We start from the raw sequence: 8,611 nt of genomic DNA on the forward strand, positions 1-8,611 counted from the left end.
TTTCACTTGCCTGTGAGATAAACCTGAAAGGAAAATGCGACCGCTTCTTTCTTCCAATAAATACTTTGCATGCACCTCAGGGAGGAACAGAAATCCCCTTTCCTGGGTTTTTGTGCATGCATTTGATTTCAGTTCAGAGAGGTGTTAATCTTCCTTTTGAAACAATAATCTGACCATGCTTTTTCAGAGCTGGAAAATATTTGGGGTCCCTGCTGGCTCCACCTCACAGCATGGTCAGGCCTCACTCCAGCCCACAGAGGCTTAGGCTGAATTTAAATGGGATCGGTCATCCAAGGACTTTCAGATAAAAGTCTCTGTTTCTAGAACAAAATGCACTGTGGAAGTGATAAAAGACAGGTGAATTATCCCTTCTCTCCTTTGCATTTATAGTACACAGTTAGGTTTCAGCCTGGGTTTTGTCCCTTCTTACCACACCTTGCTAATGCCGTCCTGCAATAAATCCTCCACTTTGTTCTTTTCCCTATAGCACTGTTGAGTTGAGGATGTCCAAGGCAAGGTGGCATGAACCCTTCAAAGTTTCCAGGCTAAGTTAGACCTCCAGAAGGAATCATAAGCTGCTGAATGAGCAGTAGCTGTCAAAGATTTACAGGTATCTGGAAAAAAAAAATCATAAAACACACCTAACTTTAGCAGATTAATGCTAATAGGATTTACAGAATAAGAATGTTTTAAGGAGGGATTTGGATGAATACATTGTCTTGAGGCAAAGGACTAATTTAAGGACTCTGAAGCATACTGTTGTTAAATATACTTAATTACATTAAGAAACGATCCATTAAAGCTGTTTTTTTTTCCAAAGTGTGGCTTATGATGAACAGAAGACACTGTATAAAGGGTTTGCATGTTGAAGGATGTTTTAACTGCCTATTTGCTGAATGAATCCTTAGGTTTTCCTGCAAAAACAACCAAGATGTTGCCCTGAGTAGTATTTCAAAACATTGAGCCTACTGAAATATTAATGTATGCCTTTTAAAATGTCATAATTAGCTGTTATCTCTGAAATAACTGTTATTAAGAAGAGCTGGCTGCTTGTGATTTGAGTGAGAATTACATTCTAAATATGAGAAGATGGTAAATTTGGGGGAATATGCACAGAAGTGAAAGCAGTACATGATGTGGCAGGCACACTTTTGTATAAAGAAAGTAAATATGTAAAGCATGCACTTTTGCATATGCATAAGAGTGGTGCTGTCCTTAGAAAATATATACACCGGAGAGAAGAGCATAAATATTTTTCCTAGCTTAAGGGCATAAATGTATACTAAAAAAAAAAAAAAAAAAGTAAGTAATAGAAATATGTATCTATGTCTTTGGCAAAGAAACAGCATGCCTCATACTGCTGCTTCAAGCAGGGCTACATGCAAACCCCAGACCCAGAGGTTGTGTGATAGACCTTATTCTGCAGTTACATTTTGGTAGGCAGTTCATCCTGATGTTCATGTTTTGCACAAGAGGCTAAAAAAAAACCAGTAGTGTCTTTTGGCTTATAGTGCTTTATTTTTTTTCCACCTTTCTTTTTTTCATGACTACCCATTTTCTGTCTCCTATGTGCTGCTGCTTGGGCTTTCCCACTGGCCTGGCAGAGCGGTGGCTTCCACCGGATGGGCATGTGAACGTATGGATCCCAGCCATGCAGATCCAAACCACACTAATATATTTACACACATAGTGGCAGGAGACAACAACCACCTCCCAGATGTGGCTCCTTCTGCACAAATACCTGATCTTTTCTCCAGATGCATCAGGTTTTCTCACCAGCTGCTCTATCAAGAGTATGAGCTAATACCTACTCCCATAGGGAGACTTTTCAGCAGGGATGTGAGACAGAGGGACTGGTAAGTTGAAAATCTGGAAAACAACATTGTCCAGTTCAGAGGTGGACAGCAAAGGTGTTTGGTCACTCTGTGTTAGTCCATTGAGGTGAAAATATACCTAATCTAAGTTAATATAGGTGGGACTCCATGATCTGAGAAGTCTTTTCAAAACATAATTTATTCTATGATTCTGTGATTAACCTCTTTCAAAAGCCCCTACTCCTGATTTTCAAAACTGCCTTTTAAAGATATCAGTAGTGTAATAAACTCTATTTATACACATGGGGTTGTTAATACTGTGTCAGTAACAAGTGGAAAGGTAAAAAAACCTTGGGCATTCTAGGGGAAAAAAAGGGAGATTTTTAATTCTCCCTATCCTGGAAAAGAAATGCTCATTTTAATAACACAAACAACAATGACAACAGAAGATAACAGAAAACTTTTGTCAGTGTATTTTCTCTCAAAAAAAATCTTGGAGGGTTTACATCACCACATATTTAGTTTCTGCTTAAAACATGTTCAAGTCCCATGTAGATGAAGGGGAATTACATGACCACTACCAGGGGAGAGTAGATCCCGAATACTCACTTAGTTACTGCTGAGTCACTTAAGTATATTTGCACTATGATTCTAATACAGCCTGACGGTAAGGCAGCTGCTTTTCTCACTTACTGCATGGCTGCTGCATCTTCAATGACATTTATGAAAAACGTTGAGGGAAAGAACGTGTCCTTAGAGCTCACAATACATCCAAATTCTTCTATTCAATGGACCAAAACTCCCCAAAGGTGCTGTAAAACTGCAAGCTAAATCTATCAGCAGATCACATTTAACTATGACAAATTCTATCGTTATCTTTTGTAGACAGTTGATGAGATTCAAAGTATTTATGTAAGGTAAACAAACCGGTGTTTTGGGCTTTGGAAATGTCAGGGCCCTTGATTCTCCTGTTTATTTAAAAGTGGATGTGTGCTGAGGGACATCTTTTGAACTCTATTCAAAGGTTAAAACTGATCTTTCATACAGTTTTGAAATTCAAAATACTGCTGTTAAATGTTTTGACTCTGCTGTGTAATCTCCGTTTTGCACTTAAATACCAAATTCTGTCTAGAGTTGGCTCTTCTGCACAGTGCAGAGGCACAGGCATTGCATCTTCCAGCCATGAGGTGCAGCCATTTCAAGGGACAAGCACAACCCCCTGACATGTGCCACAGCTGTGCAACAGTTCAGAGCCAGTGGTGCAGATGCAGCATTTCACTGCTGTGATAGGTTATGTCAGCAAAATGGGATTGCCCACATTGGACTTTGCTCAGGACTGCAAGCTGATACTCCCCTCTCATGAGTAAAAAATGTATAGGGAGAGGCAAAAGAAAAGAAACAGAGGAAGTTATCTTACCTGGAGATCCAGTAAGCTGCATTACCAATCTATGAGTTGTATAAGGCCAAGGACCAGTGCTTTCTTTGCTTGGGAGGAACATTTTCCAAGGGTATGTAGTTGTTTACTGATGCAGGGAAGCTCATCCCATGGACCCTTAAACTCCATGGGCCAAGTTCCATGGGAGCTTCCTTGAGGACCCACATCCACAACCTTGCAGCTTTTGTGTGCCTGGAGAGGACTTTTTCTCTGCCCATCCCAGCTTGGTACAGCAACCATGGTCTGAAAAAGTGACAAAGTGATGTGCTGCAGATCCACAGATACATTATCTGTGGATACATTATTATACATCATCATGTCACCCCAAGATCCTGGGCAAATGGAGCAGAGGGATGGTGGGACTGAGTTGGGCCAAGAGGTTGAAAAAGCAGCTGCAGGTTGTGAGTGAAGGCAGCACAACAATCCTGTGACATCACACTGACTCGGGTTAAACTTCCTTCTTGGCTCTCTACCGTGTCTACAGTCTTAATTATCAACTTCATATCAAAGGGCTGGCTTCACCCTTTAGAGGTCTGACTAGTGTCAGTTTCAGAAACTGACAATGCTGCAGTTAACTGCAGAGAAGGAAACAAATACTCCTCATTAGCCTTCCCAATTATTTTCTAATAACTGGTGACTAATCATAGGCCCTGCCTGTGAAAACTGTTTTGCCAATTATTTTAATTGTTATACAAAATTATTGTATCTGTCAGAGCACTGATCCCAAGAAGCTTAAGACTATGCAAGAAGTACAACCTTCAAAACAATGTTTCCATCCTTCATGACTGCCAGGGAAAGTCTGGAAGCCTGCTCTCTGTGAACTTAGAAACCTGTAGATAAAAGAAAAATCAATGTGCTTTTAAATCAGGATTTTACATTAGTTCCATGATTGGTGTCATGATTGAATTTTTGAATGTTTGAGGTTGACGATTCTGAATTAGGTCAGACAGTGTAAGTCATTTTCTGCTATTATGTGCTGGCATGAATTTTACCTTCATGCAACATTTCCTGTTTGAATGGGTAATGCAGATTCTTACCAATCAGTGCACAAGATTTTAGTCTACAGTCTAGACAGATGTACAATCCAGACAGATCAAACATCATCTACAATGGTCATAGTCTAATCTGGTTTTTTTCTGGTTCAGAAAATACAGAAGTGCAGTCTGTATTTTATTTTTCAATCCAGAATTAAAAGACAAGACCATAAGTCATGTGATCACTGGATGATTTTCCCTGTATCTATGTGATCTACAATAACGGGAGGCAAAACACAGTGGGCACACAACAATAAACCAAGACTCCACCTGCCTCTGATGAAAAATTTAAATTAGACATATTTTGTGTAGTCAGTTTTTAAAGTTCCTTCTTAATGTTGCAGAGCTTATGATCTCTACACTTAACAAATGAAGTCATCCTCATTTTCTAATTTGAAATAGGTTAAAAATACCTAAATAGGTGTGACTTTAAAATCAGGATTTGGGTATACAAGATGATGGACCACTGTTTCTAATAGAACTGGTACATAATTATTGTGAAATTTGGTGTATTCTGGTATTTTGCTGTCACTCAGCAAATAACCTCAGTCATCGCTGTGGAATTAATTGAATTGTACATCAGTACAATCAATTGCTGCTCAATCTAATTAAAATTACAATTAGCTGGGAGAAAAATAGTGTGAAGAACCTAATATGGTTGAAAGTGAAATTTTCCTGACTCCATCAATCATAATTGAAATTGCTGAATGATTATACATAACAGAAAAACTGAATACCAGACAGCATTATAAAATCAGTGGTAAAATACAAATATTACATTTAAAAAATCTGGAAACACTGAATTCTTAAATCAGAGATTAAGAAAAATTTTAACTATACAAAATCATAACTATGGGTTGTTAATTGAAATAAATTAAAATTTATTTTAAATATTGATTGTATCACAATTAGTTCTTTTAAGGAACAAATTTTTTGGTAATGACAAAGGAGCTATGAAAAAATAGGTTTCAAAATACAATTAGGGGTGTCTTGGTTTTGGGTGGGGCTTTTTAAAGCAATCCCTTTTTTAAGCTGCTATTGCAAAGACAGCAACATGGCAATAACTGGCTCAGTATATGTAAACTCGGATCTGCATCACTACCCTGCTTTTACCTGATCTCTATTACATACAAGAATTGTCTAGAGACAGGAAAAATAGTTCAGAAGTCAGTGTTCCTAGTCTTTGTTTTTCTACTGCCACTGTCACCCAACTGCTGTATAGCTTTGGCTTAGTCAGGAAAGCATTGATAGTTTAGTATTCCTTGGTTTAATACAATTATAGTAATAGTTCACTGGGATGATAATTTGTAGATGTAAAGCACAGAGGGCATCCTATACCAGTGGTATATTTTAGCATTACAGCTTGCAGCGGCAAAGTCAGTCCTGATTTAGCTGACAAATCCAGTACCCAAATGAAATATACCAGGTGCTATTTTTTCTTCAACAAATTTTCGGAGGATCAGTTGTGTTTGTAGTTTTGAGATTCATTTGCCAAACACCTTTGTCATGCTAACCTAAGTCGCTACATGTTTATCTTTAGTCTGTGAACATAGATGGGCATGTGCATCAGAGCACTCTGGATAAACACTTGAGTCATTGACATCAGACAAATATAGGACCAGTTTTACTCAGCAACAGTCTATTCCAGACCAAAGGTCTGCACGGTTCCTCAAATCCCAGTTTTAAGTATGGCAGCTCTTTCAATGCCAAACCTCTCCTGAGTGAAGATTGCTTGCCATAGCTGTGAGTGCATGCCAGACAGGAGGCACAGCACTGTCCAGCTGCCATATGAAAAAGTAGCAGTCCAATCAATGAGTTATTTGACCCAATACTAACAATCATGTCTGTTCTAGGTTTGAAATCACCTACACTTTGGCTTTCTGTAGAGCTCAACACTGAAGTAACTTCCTCTCATGGGATTTAAAATTTGATGGGTGAGGTCCCTAGCTGACAGGGCAAATTGTGTAGGCAAACTTAATAACAGCTAATTTACTTTGTATTGATACTGGTAGGTGATGATAGTCCTTTTGCAGATCGCTCAGGAAAAGACCATTTCCTCTGCCCTCACCCTGAAGAACAGTTTAATTGACCTTAGGAGTTTCCCAGCAGACCACAGAGGGTCAGAGCTTGAGGTTGGTTGCCTTTGCAGCCCCCCTTAGGGGCCCCCACCAGCATAGCTGTAGCTGGCATGCCTCCCCTTGCCAGCTGCTTCAGAGCTCCTGTGAAAGCCTTGGGAGGGAGAAAAGCTCCTCACTGTGGGAGGGTGGGTGGGAAAAATGATAATGGGGAGTGGTTGCATTCTCCTCATTCCTGTCCCAAACCTCCTAGTCATTGGGTCCTCTCCACTGAAATACCCCCAGGAGGGGAATTCCTGGGAAGTATCCAATCCAGAGGGAATGAAATGTGCCTTTATGTTGATGCTGTTGTTGCTCTAAAGATGTTACAAATGCTTTTTTGTGCTGGTCCCCACACTGCTGTTTGCCTGTTCAACACATCACCTCACAATGGCATGTATTTTAATTGTATCTTCCCCAACAGGTGCCCAACACTGCACTGTCTTGTGCTTTGGTGTCAGTAACTTTGAAATTGTTTACGGAAAAGCTCATGGCTCCCACTGATTTCATCTGCTCTTGCAATTTCACTATGAGTCATCCAATATGGTGTGTACTTTGTTTTACTTACAGACCAAACTGCCTGAATTGCATCTTTAGTTAAGTTGTCTCAGCTCCCTTCAGGCAAAAAAGTACAAGCAAATAAAAAGTTTCTTGCACTCACAGCTGTGGAGGTACACTTGAAAATGTCTTTGCTTCTCTTTTTTTACTAGGAGGTAAATAAAAAAGCAAGCCCACCATTGCATTTTTAATAGTGGTTATTTTGGGTCACAAGTTATGTGTCCCAGAAGCTGGTAGTTCTGGGTGTTTTCCACCCTTGGGAAAGTAGCAATGTTTTAACCCCTCATCGGTGTTACAACATAAGCTTGATGAACGTTCATAAAGCGCTTTGAGAACCACAAAGGTAAAGCATTGAAAGAGTAGGCCACTTGCTAGGGAATTGCCTTAAGAAGGTGAGGATTCAAGGGACTTGCTGGAGTCTGGAGCTTGATGCTCAGGGGAGTTTGCAGTGCTTGACTCCCTGAGCTGTGAGGATGGGGAGGGAGTGGTGTGGTGGGAGAGCCTACAATACTCGAGGCACTATGAGATGAAGAGGAAGGGACTCAATGTCTCAGGCACATGGTGGGATTCTTGTGGTGTCCTGCAGAGGGCCAGGAGTTGGACTCAGTGGTCCTGATGGGTCCCTTCCAACTCAGCCTATTCTGTGATTTTATGATTTTATAATTCTATGATGTGCAGCATCTACCCATTTATATTTCAGCATTAGATGGGACTTGACATTTTAAGGGCGGTTGGGAAGAAGCAGCAGTCCACAGTGGAGCCTGGAAGGACTGCAGAGGGACTCGGCTGAGCTGGATACAACTGCCCAGTCCCCTTCTAGCCCAGGGCTTCACTTGCTGCCTCTAGAAGTCAATCTCACACTTTTTCCAAAGCTGAGCCTATTGAGAGCACCAATTGCTGTGAAAATCCTTAAGCTACACTTGCAAGGAGAGTGTTTTTACCATGATTTGTTGAAGCCAGGAGGTCACTGAGTATGCACAGCCCTCTCTGAGTAGGGATGCTGTTAACAAGCAATGTCAGTGTTGATTTTAAGAATAATACATTCAGGTGCAATGGCCAGGCTAAGGGAACATAACGTTATTTTTCCTACAATTTGGCTAAAAGTGTCATAATTATGTCCATTACTTTATCAGAGTTGTTACCTTTGCAGTTGTAAACAAGAAAGTCTCGCCAATTTTCCACTCAATGGGAAAGTCCTGTATGCTTTGATAGCAATACACCAGAGACAGCATATAATGGAAATGTTGTCATGGAGTGCCAGCTCAAAAACAGAGGAAAATGGCTGAAGAATTAACTCTCAAAAGACATTTTTCTTTCCTGCTTTTCCTTTTCTTATTTTCCTATTTTCCTTTTAATTTTTTTCTCTGTTTTTATTTCTCTTTAATAATATGCATATTAAAAAAGGATTTCAATCTCAAATAGGCCTGTATGTCTTTTTTGCTATAGTGTACAATTAAGACATATAGCAAATCCGCTCTTCAGTTGTCATTTTTCAGGTACTTCCTGCTTATATCTTCAGTCAATATATAATATTGACTGAATATAATAATATAATATAATAATACATTCTATGTAAGCAGAATAAAGCAGCTTGAGGAATGTACCTACCAATTATTTTCTCTCAGTTAGATGAATGTTGTATTGGTTTTATGTATC

Source organism: Pyrgilauda ruficollis, unplaced genomic scaffold, assembly GCF_017590135.1.
Source record: "Pyrgilauda ruficollis isolate IOZ18807 unplaced genomic scaffold, ASM1759013v1 scaffold22, whole genome shotgun sequence".
Taxonomy (NCBI): domain Eukaryota; kingdom Metazoa; phylum Chordata; class Aves; order Passeriformes; family Passeridae; genus Pyrgilauda; species Pyrgilauda ruficollis.